Genomic DNA, 16,364 nt, shown 5'->3' with positions numbered 1-16,364 from the left:
AGTGGCTGCCCTGCACCTCGCAACCCACTGGTGGGTCCACTGGAGACAAGTCTGGTCACGGGGGTGGGGGGCGCGGGACGGCGAAGCAGCCTCATCTCCCCTGGATCCCAGGGGATCGAAGTTTCTGAAATGGGCTCTGCTGGGCATCAACCCAGGCAGCACACGCCTCTCCAGCACAGACAGCACAAGCAGGCGGGCACCGACTCACTCGGGCATCCAAGACCAACTTTGAAAAACAGCGCAAGCGCCGCATACCTGCCCTACCTGCCTCCTCCGTCCTTCCGACCCTCTCTCTGGGGCTGCATCCTCTGCCAGTGGCGGCCCCAACAGTCCTGGGCACAGGCACCGAGTTGGGCATGGGGGAGACAAAGACACACCATCTCCCCAGGAAGCACTCACCAGGGAGACGTCATAAACTGGGCAGAGGCCTCAGGAAGGAGCAGAGGCAGAGGGGATGGAGCTCAGGGGGCAAGTCCCAGCTTGGTGGAAGGGGAGTGAAGGACACAGGGCCTGCTGCGGTCTGGACTTACAAGGGCAAGCCCTGGAGAGCGGCCGGCCGGCAGGACCAGGCTTGTGTTAGGTCACTCGGGCAGTTTGCTGGAGAGCTGGAGAGGGCGGGGCTTGGCCCGAGGAAGACCCAGCTCACTGTGCTCCAAATGAAAGCAGGTAAAATCAACAAGACCGGGTCACAGAGCGGCTGTGGAGAGAGAGCGAGGCGTGCAGGATGCCTCCCACATTGGTTTCCTGTGAGAGAATGGAACAGGGAGGACAGAAGGGCGAGCAGGAAAGAAGTGCATGGGAGGGTCAGGTGACAAGGGCAGGCATGGGGCAGGCAGAGCCACAGGGCTGCCCGAGCCAGGGCCTGCTTCCCCGCCCCCCGCCCCCACCCCGTGGCCCACACATCACCGATGAATCTTCCGCGGGCCCAGAAAGCAGCAGTTGGGGAAATGATAACAGGTTGCCACTCCAGTCTGCTCTTCCTCTAAAACAAGTACTAGCAGTTCTTCCAGCGGCCTTGGGGGAGCTGTAAACTGCCTGCTGTTGGCTCCAGGAAGTCTCAGCGTCAGGGATTAGCACGGGCTCCCTCCCGCTGCCCCCTCCAGCAAGGTGCTAAAGTCCCCCATCACCCACAGCCCTCCTCCAGAAGGGGTAAGCCAGGGTCTTCCCTGGGGGCCCCCAACTCTCGTGGAAATGCCCTTCAGAAATGGCCCAGGTCCCGGCCCTGCTGGGCACAGGAAGTTTGCACAGACAGAGCTCAACATCTGACCAGAGGATAACAGAAGCCCCACAACAAAGCCACCCCAGAAGGTCCTTCCACTGAGGCAGCCAAGGCTGCCGCCGCCTTGGCCTTGGGGCTCAGGCTGGGTTTGACTGTAAATCCAACTGGGAGGTCACGGGAACCAATCTTGGCCAATGAACTTAGCGCACACACAAAAGCCTCCTCCCTCCGGCCTGTGCACGTGCCGTTCCCTCTGCCTAGACCACCCTCCTGTCTTCTTACCCTTGAGACTTATCACAGCTCAGTTTCCTCTTCTGCAACATAAGGATAAAAAGATCCGCCACGCCTACCTAAAGGGAATGTGTAGATTTTATGCTAGGGGCCTCTTCTGTAAGAAAATCCCAAATCTTAGCAAGGAAATCCTTATTCACTTATAAAAGATGAAAGTTTAGGGCTTTTTCTAAATGTCAAGGTTCCAATTAAGATGCACAACAGTTTAGGGTACCATTTCCTCCAGGAAGCCCTCCCTGACCACATTCCCTGCACAGGGTTCAAGACCCCTCTCCTTTGAGTTCCCAAAGTACTGTGCACTTCCTCTGAGAGCACGTATCAAACTGGTAGGAACTGTCTGCCTGAGTGCCTCCTTCCCCCCAGCCTGTGACAGCTCAGCAAGGGCGGGGATGTGGCTTTATCATCTATCATCACCTCCTCGCACAGGGCAGTGCCTAGCAGAACAGGTGCTCCGTGGACAACTACTGAGCGAATGCCTCCCCCAAGCCCATGTGCTACCGTGCCTGCCACCACTTCAGCCCGTGCCACCTCTGTCTCCATGGTGCTCACATGCAAAGCAAAGCACATGGGGGACAGCAACACAGGTGCACCAACAGGCCCAAGCGCCCCCTACCCTTCTAGCCCAGGAAATCCCCCTCTGATCCAGTTACTGCCACGCCTCCCCAGCCTGCAGCAATCCTAACCTCAAAAACATCAAAGGAACACTCCACAAGGCGTGGCCATAGCATCCGCAGCCCCTTGTGGGTACTGAAGGTGGAACCTCAATGTGTGGCCTGTCTGGCTTCCTGGGGGGGCGGGCGCGAGTCAGCAAGGTAGGCTAGGGCTAGGCTCACAGGAGTGAGGCAGCTGGGAGGGAGTGGGGTCCCAGGCAGAGTCAGGCCCTGAGTCAGGGTGGCACTTTCACTTGGTGCTGGAGGAGGAGGCATTAGCAAGAGGAGGCCAATGGCGAGCCCTGTGTCCTGCCATCTCATCCGGTCACACCTCTCCCAGGGGGCAGAGGAGGCAGGCGAGGGAGCTGGAATTGTGTCACTGGAATGTGTTACCAACACCAGCCACAGCTCTGGGAGTGGCTGATCGCATCATTGATTATCATGACTGGGCCCAGGGTGAGCCACAGCTCTGAGGATGAGGTGCTGAGGGAAGCTTCATGACAGGGAAAGAAAGAGGAAGACAAGATTTTGGAAGCAACGAGAAGGGGAAAAAATAATGTTTTGCCAGAAAGAGTAAATTTACGGGTGAATATAAAAGACTGAAAACGCAGTGTGGTTTTACAATCCATGTAGACATAAAATGTATGACCACAGTGACAAAGGACCGGAGGGTGCAAATATAGGAGAACTTCAGTTCTAGAACTCAATTCATTCCGGAAGGCTGTTCAAGAAGTGATTTGTTTAAAAACAGAATCAGTTTTTCTCATTAGAAATCATGTAAATTGAGTTAATCTGTTCCAGACCCCCAAATGAGTCCCTGTTTTAACCTTTCTCAATTGCCTTGACCATTGTTCCATGAGCACTTACATCCCTTAGCAACATCAGCGCTCTTCATGCTTTAAATTGTGCTGATCGTCAGTTTGGCCAGGCCACGCTCAGTAGCCAGATCGGACACGCGAACACCTCTATCACACTTTGCAAGTATTTTTTAAATCTCTATTGTTGCTCTCACAACTTTATTTTCACTTTGCTTCTTAGGACTCATGGTGACTTACTGTATGTATTTAATAATAAGCAACAACAAAAGCAAAAATAAAACAAAAACCCTCGAAAATATTCATAGCACAGTTTCCTGAGATGTTAACAATGTGAGGTTTAGCTGCGAACTGACTCATTCTCTCCTTTGCTTGTGCCTGAGACGCATGGCTGCTCACACAGGTACTGGCATGAGAGGGTGGTCGGGACGAGAACCAACGTTTTTTCGACAACCGAGACATTTTTCTGTGAACAACCTGGTAGAGAACTGAACTGTTTGAGAGAGACGGAGACATTCGAGAAACCGAGGTCTGACTGTATACTGTTGTAAGGTTCTTACATTATACATGAAGTAAGTAGTATGATATAATTTGAAGACAGACTATGATAAGTTAAACCCGTCAAACATATAGCAACGATTTGGGGGTGGTGAACACAATACAAAATACAGAAGATATATTATAGAATTGTACACTGAAATCTATAAAATTTTATTAACCAATGTCACCACAATAAATTCAATTAAAAAAATTTTAAAACCCCATACAGCAACCACTAAAAAAGGTAAACCAATGAAGGATAGCTAAATAAAGAAGTGGTAGAGATAAAATGGAATCCTAAAAATTTTTTTAATGAATCCAAAAGAAGGCAGAAAAATAAAAAAGAATAAAGACAGGTGGTATAATTAAAAAACAAATTTTAAGATGTTAGACACACTCAATCATACTGATAATGACTAAATATATGCTGTCTATAAGAAACACTTTAGCCGAAACCAGTTTGGCTCAGTGGATAGAGCGTCAGCCTGCGGACTGAAGGGTCCCAGGTTCGATTCCGGTCAAGGGCATGTACCTGGGTTGCGGGCACATCCCCAGTGGGGGATGTGCAGGAGGCAGCTGATCAATGTTTCTCTCTCATCGATGTTTCTGACTCTCCATCTCTCTCCCTTCCTCTCTGTAAAAAAAAACCAATAAAATATATTAAAAAAAAAAAAAAGAAACACTTTAAATATAAAGACACAGATAGACGGTACCTACTGGTTTACTATGTGTAAAACGATGGAGAACACAGACCACGCTATCACTAATATCGAAGAAGGTGGAGTGGTTCTGTTAATATCAGACAAGGCAGACTTCCAGACAGGAATATTACTAGGGATAAAGAGGGAAATTTCATAATAATAAAAGGTCAAGACGGCCCTGGGCAGGTCGCTCAGTTGGTTACAGCATTGTCCCAATACATCAAGGTTATGGGTTTGATTCCCAGTCATTGGTTGACCAATGAATGCATTCATAGATGGAATGACAGTTAATGTTTCTCTCTCTCCCCACCCCCCTTTCCTCTATCTCTAAAATCAATTTAAAAAAAAAATACCTACTTCACAGGGTTGTTGTGAGGAAAAAATGAGGGCCAGCCAGAGTGGCTCAGTTGATTAAGGATCATCCCATGCACCAAACAGTTGCCGGTTCAATTCCCAGTCAGGGCACATCCCTGGGTTGCAGGTTTGATCCCCAGTCGGGGAGCGGAAGGAAGGCAATCAATCGATGCTTCTCTCTCCCATCTCTCCCTAAGCATATAAATAAATAATTATTTTTAAAAGGTAATGCAGTGAGGCACCTAAAACAGTGCCTAGCACAGAGCAAATTATATAATGCAGCAATTATTATTCCAACTATGTAACTATATGTGCACTGAAAAGACTTCACAGAAATACATTAAAATAATTATAGTTATGAATGGATGATTAGCTCTAAGAGTTTTTTTATTAGTTCCTTTTTTGTACACCTCTGTAGTTTTCAAATTTTCTACAATGAACATGTATAACATTGTTATCAGTTAAAAAAAAGTTAACTATTAAAAGAAAGTTGAAGATATTTAGTCCTTTTAACAGACATTTATTTTAATACAGAAAAATAAAATTTAAAAACAATGAAGATATAAACCCAAAAGAACTGAAAAAGGTGCTCAAATAAATGTTTGCACATAAACGTTCACAGCAACACTGGTCCCAAAGGCCAAAGGTAGAAACAACCCAAATGTCCATCAACAGATGAATGGAGAGACAAGATGTGGCCTGTCCCTGCAATGGAATATTATGCGGCCATAAAAAGGAATGAGGCACTGACATGCTACAACACACATGAACCTTGAAAATGCTAACTGAAAGAAGCCATGTAACCTTGAAAGTCCATGTATGGTATGATTCCACTTACATAAAATGTACAAAACAGACAAATCCATACAGACAGAAAGCTGACTAGTGGCTGCCAGGGGTTAGGGGAAGGATAAGGGGAAGAGACTGCTTTCTGGGTACAGGGTCTCCTTTGGTGGCGATAAAAATGGCCTGCAACTAGATAGAGGAAAACAGTTCATTGTATGTTGTGTGAATTTCATCTTAGTTAAAAAATTAAGGATGTGGCCCTAGCTGGTTTGGCCCAGTGGATAGAGCGTCAGCCTTCGGACTGAAGGGTCCCAGGTTCAATTCTGGTCAAGGGCACATGCCTGGGTTGTGGGCTTGATCCCCAGTAGGGGGCATGCAGGAGGCAGCCAATCAATGATTCTCTCTCATCATTGATGTTTCTATCTCTCTTTCCCACTCCCTTCCTCTCTGAAATCAATCTATATATATATATATATATATATATATAAAAGCCTAAGCAACCGTTTGACCAGTAGCAATGGCATGCACTGACCACCAGTGGGCAGACGCTCAACACACAGGCATGGAAACACGGAACAGAGGGAAAGATTAACCAAAGATCTTATATGCAGTCTAGCAGCCCGGTGCACAGATTTGTGCACTGGTGGGGTCCCTCAGCCTGGCCTGTGGGGATCGGGCCGAAACTGGCAATCCAACATTCCCCGAGTGGTCCCAGATTGCGAGAGGGCGCAGGCCAGGCCTAGGGACCCATCCAGTGCACAAATCCATGCACTGGGCCTCTAGTAAAGATATTTTTTTAAAAAAATTAAGGATATGTCGCCAAACCAGTTTGGCTCAGTGGATAGAGCATCGGCCTGCGGACTGAAAGGTCCCAGGTTCGATTCTGGTCAAGGGCACGTACCTCGGTTGCGGGCACATCCCCAGTGGGAGGTGTGCAGGAGGCGGCTGGTCGATGTTTCTCTCTCATCAATGTTTCTAACTCTATCCCTCTCCCTTCCTCTCTGTAAAAAATCAATAAAATATATTTTAAAAAATAAATAAATAAAATAAAAAAATAAATAAAAATTAAGGATACGTGCCGAAACCGGTTTGGCTCAGTGGATAGAGAGTCAGCCTGCAGACTGAAAGGTCCCAGGTTCGATTCCGGTCAAGGGCATGTACCTGGGTTGCGGGCACATCCCCAGTAGGAGATGTGCAGGAGGCAGCTGATCGATGTTTCTCTCTCATCGATGTTTCTAACTCTCTATCTCTCTCCCTTCCTCTCTGTAAAAACTCAATAAAATATAAAAAAAAATAAAAAATAATAAAAATTAAGGATACGTATATCATATGCATGTTCTATGTCTATAAATAGAAAAGGTACACAATTAACAATAGTTAGCCCTGATGTGGAAGGAAGGACTTTCATTTCTGTCCCTTTGTCTTTCCTTCTTAAACCAAGCATGTATCTTCATTGACATAAAGACTAACAAAAGTAAATAATACCAGATACAAAATGACATGTAAAGGTTTCTAGGAAGGCCCTAGCCGGTTTGGCTCAGTGGATAGAGCATTGGCCTCAGGACTGAAGGCTCCCAGGTTGTGGGCTTGATCACCATTGGAGGCTGTGCAGGAGGCAGCCAATCAGTGATTCTCTCTCATCACTGATGTTTCTATTTCCCCCTCCCTTCCTCTCTGAAATCAATAAAAATACATATATTTTTAAAAAGGTGTGTAGTCCTAGAAATGAGGAAAACTAGGACCCCAGATATTCACCAGAAAGGGCAAGAACAAGCACGTTAAACTCACAGCCCGCATGCGGCCCACAATGAATATTTTGCGGCCAGCCAATATAGCGATATGTGAGAAACATCTTAAGCCCTAACCGGTGTGGCTCAGTGGACAGAGCGTTGGCCTGCAGACTGAAAGGTCCCAGGTTCGATTCCGGTCAAGAGCATGTACCTTGGTTGCAGGCACATCACCAGTAGGAGGTGTGCAGGAGGCAGCTGATCAATGTTTCTCATTGATGCTTCTAACTCTCTATCCCTCTCCCTTACTCTCTGTAAAAAAATCAATAAAATATATTTTTTAAAGAAGAAACATCTTAATAAAAATTTCATAACTTAATTTTTACAATGTCCTGTTATACATAATCCTATATAATAAAAGCCTAATATGCAAATTGACCGAACTGCAGAACAACCAGTGGAACCAGTCGCTATGATGCACACTGACCACTAGGGGGCAGATGCTCAACGCAGGAGCTGCCCCCAGCCCATAGGCTGGCCAAGGCAGGTGCCAGCAGGGGCCCCGACTGCCCTGCCAGTTGCCCCACAGATCAGTCCTGACCGCTGGCCAGGTCTAGGGACCCTACCCATGCATGAATCTCATGCATTGGGCCTCTAGTTATTAATAACAAACTACAACGTTCACTAATGACTGATTACTATAATCGTGTTGCATTCATTTCCCTTACGCGCCTTATGTGCAGGCGCACCATTTCTCTCCACTAATACTAGCAGCAAATATTTTAGCTGCCAATTGCGACATCTTGGACTGACTTGTTTGGTGTGCCAACAGGAAATATTTCGCTTTTGGAGAACAAGAAAAATAGGTTTATTTGTGTTACACTTATTAATTTGTGCAGTTAATTCAGTGTCTGGGTAAGTTAATGTTCAAGAAAAAATATTAACTTTTATTAAAGTGTTCTATTATTGTATGTTAACTCATTTATTTCAGCCCTTTGTATTCAGCATGTCTCTAGGGAAATAAACCTACGTTTCTATGAAAATTGAAGCTTTTGTTTTTTTGCGGCCCACAGAAACTTAAGCCTTGTTTATTTGGCCCAAGTTAGCCTTTGAGTTTGACATGCTTGGGCTAGAAAAGAAAAGCACAGGCCTGCTCTGCTATTAAGTGTCCTGGGCAAGTGCTTTCTCCTCAGAGGGCTTTAGTTTGTCCATCTGTAAAATGGGTGAGTAGAAACTCCTAAGTGATTTATAAATGTTTTTATATTTTTTATTTTCAGATTTTTGTTGTTGTTGTTAATCCTCACCTGAGGATATTTTTGCCATTGATATTTACTGAGAGTGGAAGAGAGGGAGGGAGGAGGAGAAGGAGCGAGAGCAAGAGAAACATCAATATGAGAGACACACTTTGATTGGTTGCCTCCTGCACATGCCACAACTTGGGTTGAACCTGCCACCCAGGTACGTGCCCTTGACAGGAATCGAACCCACAACCACTTGGTGCATGGGCCAACTCTCTGACCACTGAGAAATGTGGGCCAGAGCTATTTTCATATTTTTAAAAACCCACAAAACCCCTTTTGCAATTGTAATCTTCAATGGAAACCTAATATATAAACAGATAAAAATGAGCAGTGCTGATGAAGGTGATGAAGGTGATGATTGGAGACGCCCCCACACCTGAACCACAGAGTAGGTGACATCCTAAAGCTCCTCCAAGCTCTGGAAGTGGGGGGCAGGGGGGTCTAAGAAAGCCCGAATCAGACCAGAACCACAGAGAAGGGAGTGGTGACTGAGCACTCCAGACAGAACATTCGGAGGAAACCCTCCCCGGCAGTCGGACGGGGAGAAGAGAAAGGGCAGAGCTGGGTGAAGCCCCAGCCAGCGACACCACAAGGCGCTGCTACCAGCCAGGCCGTCGACAGCCAGTGGCCAGGCAGCCGAGGGTCCCGGGGGCAGGTGGACTGTGACAGCCCGGCCCCCAGCGCTGTGGCGGTCAGGCAGGTAACGGCTGTCCCCGGTCAGTGTCCTGCTGCTCTGGGAGCACAAACAGGATGTTTGGAGCAGATTACCAGAAGTGACCACAGGAAGCCATGACATCGCCTCCAGGTAGCACTCCTCCCCCCTTGCTTCCGGGCGGCCCTCAGCAGACCAGGCGAAGGAGACCTCAAGTGCCGACTTCCCAAGAGCGGGAAGGGCAGGAATTCACGGGAAGCTCAGGACACAGCAGAAGAGGCCACCTGAGGTAACGAGGCCACCAGCCATCCCAGCAGCTACCCCGGCCCAAGATGCAGCCAGGCGACTGCACGACCGGCCACTCGTGAGCCCAGGCGGTCCCCAGGACAGTGCAGTCCCCAGGCGCCGCAGCCACTCCCTCACATCCGCCTCAAGGAGCCACCGTGATGAGAAAGCGCCCAGAGGGCCAGCCGGGCTGAGTCCATGGGGAAATGACAGATACAGAGGAAAGCAAGGGCAGGGACACACCCATTTCCACCGAAGGAAGAAGAACGGTCCTGGAAACAGAGCAAGGAAGAGCCTGGCCAGGACTCTCAAAGCCACTTCAAACCCCCAACGGGGCCAGCCCAACAGATGGACTGCTGCCTGGCCAGTATGGCTCAGTGGTTGAGCACCGACCTATGAACCACGAGGTCACAGCTCAATTCCCAGTCAGAGCATGTGCCAGAGTTGCAGGCTTGGTCCCTGGTGGGGGCATGCAGGAGGCAGCCGATCAATGAGTCTCTCTCGTTATTGATGTTTCTCTCTCTCTCCCTCTCCCTTCCTCTCTGGAATCAATAAAAATATATTTTAAAAACAAAAACAGATTGACTGCCCCTAGAAGGGTACAGAGGTGGCAGAGCAGCCCATCACTGGGTGGGCTTCTAGCTAATGGCTGTGCCCGCTCAACTGACAAAAACCACAGTTCATGGTCTAGAAAACCAACCCTCCCTTTTTCTGCTGCTACCAGGAGCCTTGCTGGCCCAGGCCCACCCTGTGAGCTTCACAGATGTCGCGGAGCAGCCTGCACAGCCTCCTGGACCCCGGGAGGCCTGAGAGTTCTAGGAAAAGCCGAGGCTGCCCTGGACGCAGGTCCTGGAGCGGCTTCTGCGGCAGCTCTACTGTTAGTCTTAGGTGAGCGACTACTATAAACCAAGCCACCAAACCACCTCCTCCCCCAGCCGCTTCCTCCTCAAAGCCACCAAAGAGGCTCAGGGGAAATGGCCAATGAATACACCCGGCCCTGGGGTACCACCGCATCCCCTGCAAACTAGAGGCCCAACACCCTACCCCACAGGGCCACGAGGGTCCCAAATCACATCGGAAGATAACCAAGGTCAGGTTCCTTCCCTGGGCCCAGCTGAACAGCCAACCAGGTTCATTTGCATTAAATGACCACCACCACGGCCACCGCAAACATAAGCAGCAGGTCTGTGAAGTGGAGAGGTGACAGAAAGCCACAGCCCCACAGCAATTTCCAGATTACTCCAAGGATGAACCATGATAACCGCTACCCTTGACCAAGCACTTTGAAGCATTTCAGGAAATGCACCTGCTTACAGATCAGGGGCCTGAGTCCCAGGTGTAAGATCCGCCGAGGTCACAGCCGGCAAAGGGACAGACAGCATCGATCCAGGCCCAGGAGTGGCCAACAGCGGGGCCTGTGGTCTGTCCGGGCCCCCGGCTGCCTCCCCAACTGCCTGGAAGCAGAGGGTTTCTCGCTCAGACTTCCCGGTGGAGGAAGTGGTTGGCCGGAGGTTAGGCATCACAGTTCATGCCCATTTCATCATCAACCACCATCCAACATTCATTAAGCAACTGCAGCGAGAACCGAGCCGTACATGATGGTCAGAGACACCTGAAAGGCAGGTAAGAGCCCTGTCTTCAAGGGGCTTACAGGGCTGGGGAGAGACAAAAGGCAGGAAGCCTGATTTATATAAATCTGGGAAGTTTTACCAGAGTGGGAGGGCCACGAGGTTGCGGGTTTTAACCGGAACAAGTTTTCTGCAGAAGGAGGCTGCAGCTGAGATCCCAGAGGTGGAGGGTGAGGGGAGTTGGACGGAGTGGAGGCTATTGTCTGCGACCTGGACAAAAACCCAGACTCCAGGCAGAGGCAAGCGCCTGGAGCAGTCGGAATCCAATCTAACTCAGAGGACACAGCGCAAGAAATCCCAGACCCACAACTGTATGTTTGCTGTAATACAGGATGGAGAGAGAGCATGCGAGAACCCCCATCAGGGCCAGGTGGGAATGTGCTCCGGGGAGCTGAGCCTCTGCAGGCGACACAGAGCCCAGGCGAGGGCTGGGCCCACAGTTCCTCCAGCTGCTGCCACGAAGACAGGCGACTGGTGGAGCCAACTCTGACTTTCCTACAGAAACGACATATGGATTGGGTAGGTGTGAGCTCCTGATGCTTTAAATGTTAATGAATAACTTGGAATTTTCTTTAAATATATATATATTTTAATATATTTTATTGATTTTTTACAGAGAGAAAGGGAGAGAGATAGAGAGTTAGAAACATCGATGAGAGAGAAACATCGATCAGCCGCCTCCTGCACATCTCCTACTGGGGATGTGCGCACAACCCAGGTACATGCTCTTGACCGGAATCGAACCCGGGACCTTTCAGTCCGCAGGCCGACGCTCTATCCACTGAGCCAAACCGGTTTCGGCTAAATATATTTTTATTGACTTCAGAGGGGAAGGGAGAGGGAGAGGGAGAGAGAGAGAGACATCAATGATGAGAAAGAATCATTGATCAGCTGCCTCCTGCACACCCCCCACTGTGGATCGAGCCTGCATGTGCCCTGACTGGGCATCGAACCCTGACTTCCTGGTTCATAGGTTTATGCTCAACCACTGAGCCTCGCCGGCCTGACAAGTTGGAATATTTTAAAATCCATGAAGGCAAGCAACAGGGTCTGCAGGCCAACCTGTGACTTCCCATCTCTGCCTACGGGTGTCAGCATGAAGAACCGAAGAGAGAATGGGCTGGGAGCTGCAGACCCAAGATCAAGTTCTTGCAACATCATCTGTTGCGACAGTGGGTGTGTCCCCTTCCTCTCAGCCCCCTGGGTTTCAGTTTTCCTTCCTTATCTGTAAACGGGGAAAACTCGGATCTGCCCCGAAGGAGTGTTGTCACAATCATATAAAAAATGACACAGCAGCCCTAGCTGATTTTGCTCAGTGGTTAGGGGTGTAGGCCCACGGGACCGAAGGGTCTCGGGTTCGATTCCCAGTGAAAGGCACATATCTCGGTTGCAGGCTAGATCCCCGGCAGGGGTCAGGGTCAGGGCACATGTGGGAGGCAACCAATGGATGTGACATCGATGTTTCTCTCTCTGCCCCCCCTCCTCCTTCCCTTCCACTCTCTTTAAAAATCAATGGAGCCCTAGCTGGTTTGGCTCAGTGGATAGAGCATTGGCCTGCAGACTGAAGGGTTCTGGGCTGATTCCAATGAAGGGCACATGCCCAGGTTGCAGGCTCGATCCCCAGTGGGGGGCATGCAGGAGGCAGCCGATCAATGGTTCTCTCTCATTATTGATGTTTCTCTCTCTCTCTCTCTCTCTCTCTCTCTCTCTCTCTCTCCCTCCCTCCCTCTCCCTTCCTCTCTGAAATCAATAAAAAATATATTAAAAAGGAAAAAAATTAAAAAAATAAAAAGCAATGGAAAAATATTCTTGGGTGAGGATTTAAAATAATAATAATTATTATTAATAAAAGTCACCAGGCATTTAAAAAAAAGACCAAGCCTGTGAAAATGTTGCCTAACCTAGAAGAGCCCATAATTTCACACAGGCCAAGGAAGAGCGGGGACAGCAACAGAGAGAGCAGACAATAGATGAGGCCACGAGGAGAGAGTGAGAAGGAAATGACTTGGGTCTCAGGCCGGAAGAATCTGGACAATGGCATCCACGTCAAGGGTGGAAAAATAAATTTAGGAGTCGCCAACACACAGTGAGAGAAGAGGTCACGCAAGTAGATAAACTGACCTAGGAATCCGGGAGAGAAACAGGGAGCCCAGCGAAAGCTTTGGGAAAACACAAAAGAAGCGGATCTTAAGGAAGAGAAGGGGAAATATGGCCACTAAAGTGTGGGAGGTGTGCCTAGCAAAAGAAAAGAATGGCCCAGGCCGAGTTTAAAACAGAAAAGGATGCCCTAGCTGGTGTGGCTCAGTGGGTAGAGTGTTGGCCTAGGAACTGAAGAGTCCTGGGTTCGATTCCGGTCAAGGGCACATGCCTGGGTTTGGGGCTCAATCCCCAGTAGGGGGCGTGCAGGAGGCAGTCAATCAATGATTCTCTCTCATCGTTGATGTTTCATATCTCTCTCTCCCTCTCCCTTCCTCTCTGAAATCAACAAAAATATATTCTTTTTAAAAATTAAAAAAACAAAAGAGAAAAGGAGCCCTGACTGGTTTCCCAGTGGTTAGAGTGTTGGTCCTTGGACCAAAGGGTCATGGGTTTGATTCCCAGTCAAGGGCACATACCTGGGTTGTGGGTTCACTCCCCTTGCCCCAGTCAGGGCATATGAAAAAATATCCTTGGATGAAGATTACAACAACAACCAAAAAACACAGAAAAGAAGCAAACAAAAGAAGTTAGGAAGAACAGAAAGGTAAAAACACCAGAAGAAAAGGGGTAAAGATCAACCTGCACTGGCCCAGCCGGCGTGGGTCAGGGATTGAGCGTCGATCTATGAACCAGGAGGTCACGGTTCGATTCCCGGTCAGGGCACATGCCCAGATTTCGGGCTCAATCCCCAGTGTGGGTTGTGCCGGAGGCAGCTAATCAATGATTCTCTCTCATTGATGTTTCTATCTCTCTAGCCCTCTCCCTTCCTCTCTGAAATTAATAAAAATGTATTTTAAAAAAACAACCTGCACTGATGGGAGATACGGGGTGGGAGGGCACTGGGAGTTATAAAAGGCGCTGAGGTGGAGAAAGACATGGGGGTGGAGCGGAGAGTGGATGAAGACAGAGGGCCTCCTGGAGGGTCTGTCTGCCGCGTGTAGACACCTCCGTGGCCCTCATCCCGTGGGGCCTCCCAATCAAGGAAGGCGGGATTTGGGCCCATTTGACAGCCTGCTTTCAACAGGTGTTTGTTGTTTTTAATTGCTGTAAGAGGCCCAATTCTCCGTGGCTCATTCAAAAGACACAGCCCGAGCCGGTTAGGCTCCGTGGATAGAGCGTCAGCCTGCAGACCAAAGGGTCCCAGGTTCGATTCTGGTCAAGGGCACGTACCTTGGTGGCAGGCTCCTCCGGGGCTCGTGCAGGAGGCAACCAATCGATGTGTTTCCCTCACATCCATGTTTCTCTCTGTCTCTCCCACTCCCACTTTCCCTAAAAATCAATGGAAAAAATATCCTCCTTAACAAAAACAAAAAAGACACACAGACTCGGGCCAGAGGAGGACGGCGATACGTGCCTGAGGGTCCGGAGCTAAGTGGCTCCCTAAGACACTGCAAGCAGCTCCCGGAGGCTGCCCCACTGGCTCTAGCTCACTCAGGGCCCAGGGTCCTACTATTCGCAACAGCTGGAAACGTGTGACCCGCTCCCCCCACAAGAAAACAGAACAGAACATGGCTGCTCTGCCAAGTGAGTTCTGAATAAGCTGCATTCCATTTCATTAAAACAATTACCTGAGTCCCAGCCAAGAATTACATAAAGCTTCCTCCCGGCAGCGCCCCTCCCCCATGAAACCCACATCATGCTTTTCAAACAGGCAGAGTGAGGCCTGACACCCCACTCCGAGATCACACAGGACGATCCCATGAGCCCTACACGGCCAGCCTCTGCGTCCTGGCTCGCTGAGGACAGATGTGCGGCTCGGAGGCCTTCGCCTGAGGCCCTCTCCTGACAAGGGCCTGCTGGAGGCGCCGGGACCCCCACTGCCCAGGGGCCCCTGGTGTTGGAATCCAGCTATTTCTCTCAGATGGGAGACCCAGCGCCCGGCTTTGCGGCAGCACAAAACAAGACAAGAGGGACCTAGGAGTGGGGATTCCAGGAGAGGGAGCCTCAGATTTCAGCTGATAGCAAGAGCCTGGGGCCACTCTGGCCCCTGCTGCCCGTAGGCCCTGTAGGCCCTGTAGGCCCGTGGTGCTCCCAGGGCCACAGATAAGAGGCTCCTGACGTAGCCTGAATGGCATCTCGTCCCCTCCCCCAGGCCCCAGCTGCCCGGAGGCTGTTCTCTGCCTTTGTGAAGCTTCCTTCTGCAACCCACCCGCCACCCCTCCAAGCCCAGCACCTCCCTCCCGACCCTGCTCACCACACCCACGGAAGCTGCCCGGAGTCTGCCTCCAATCCCTGAAGCTCTTTGGCCAGGGCTGGCCCTGACTTTTTTGCACAGGTCATGGTGGTGTGGGCGCCTGTCTCCAGCCAGGCCTGCGTGGCTCCCTTCCCTGCCCACCCACGCTTTACGCCATCGGTGCAGTCACAGGAGGCCGCGGGTCACTCAAGTCAATCACAGGCAGACACTCAGGGGCGCCCCTGGCCAAATGACTCGGCGCCCACTACGGCTTACTCCAACTTTTTATCATGGAAATACCCAAACATATAGAGAAGTTCAAAGACATTACAATGAGTACACATATACCTTCTACCTATATTCAATCGTTAACATTTTGCCATTTTGTATTAAAAAAATGTGTGCATCCCCCATATACCCCACACACACACCTACTTTTTGTTACTATATTCTTTAAAACTAAGTTACAGACATGACATTTTACTCCCGAATAGTTCAGTATGCACCTAACAATAACAATGTTCTCCCATAAAACCACAATACCACAATCACACAAGAAATAAGCATTAAGAGGCCGTCTTTAAGGGAAAAATTGGCCACCAGGGCTCTGCCGAGTCTGGCCAACCACACATTCTGCCTGCCACTGGCCCGTCCAAGGCCTCCCTGGAGAGGCCGGCCCTGAGCCCCACTGGTTAGGCAATCGGTTCGGGAGCTGGAAGACTTATCCGGACGCAGATGCAGGCCTGAGGCCAGCGAGACTCCCAACAAGACCACAACTGGTAGGCATTGTGGGCTGGAGGCTGTGGAAACTCAGGCCCATCCCCGGTGAGATGATCTCGGATGCCCCTTCCATCAGGTGCTTTGTCCAGATTTCTGGGAACACTCAGCTTCCTAATTCTTTCGCTCACTCTCTTCCTCCCACAAGACCCCCTCAGTTCTCCACCTGAAAAGGTGTCAACAACTTCCTCCTCGACAAGGGCTGGCTCCAAAGGCAGCCATGAACAGACAGGAGCGTGTACGGGGCAGGGCGCACAGAGGCCTCC

At 49.8% G+C, this 16,364-nt stretch overlaps 1 protein-coding gene across 7 annotated transcripts in view; it reads right to left on the bottom strand.

The window, feature by feature from the left end:
- PXN (paxillin) overlaps nt 1-16,364 on the bottom strand; it is a 46,545-nt gene that overhangs the window by 25,344 nt on the left and 4,837 nt on the right. The window contains exon 1 of one of the 7 annotated variants that reach the window (XM_059676530.1): nt 10,628-10,911. The exons of 5 other annotated variants lie outside the window; for them this stretch is intronic. The gene's annotated coding sequence lies outside the window, so the exon portion shown is untranslated. Of the gene's footprint in view, nt 1-10,627; nt 10,912-16,364 lie in introns of those variants that run through there. One more of the 7 variants, XM_059676531.1, reaches the window with a different exon arrangement.

The sequence above is a fragment of the Myotis daubentonii genome, chromosome 19, assembly GCF_963259705.1.
Source record: "Myotis daubentonii chromosome 19, mMyoDau2.1, whole genome shotgun sequence".
NCBI classification, from domain to species: Eukaryota; Metazoa; Chordata; class Mammalia; order Chiroptera; family Vespertilionidae; genus Myotis; species Myotis daubentonii.
The sequence above is the reverse complement of the archived record's forward strand: the minus strand, read 5'-3'. Positions and strand labels throughout refer to the sequence as shown.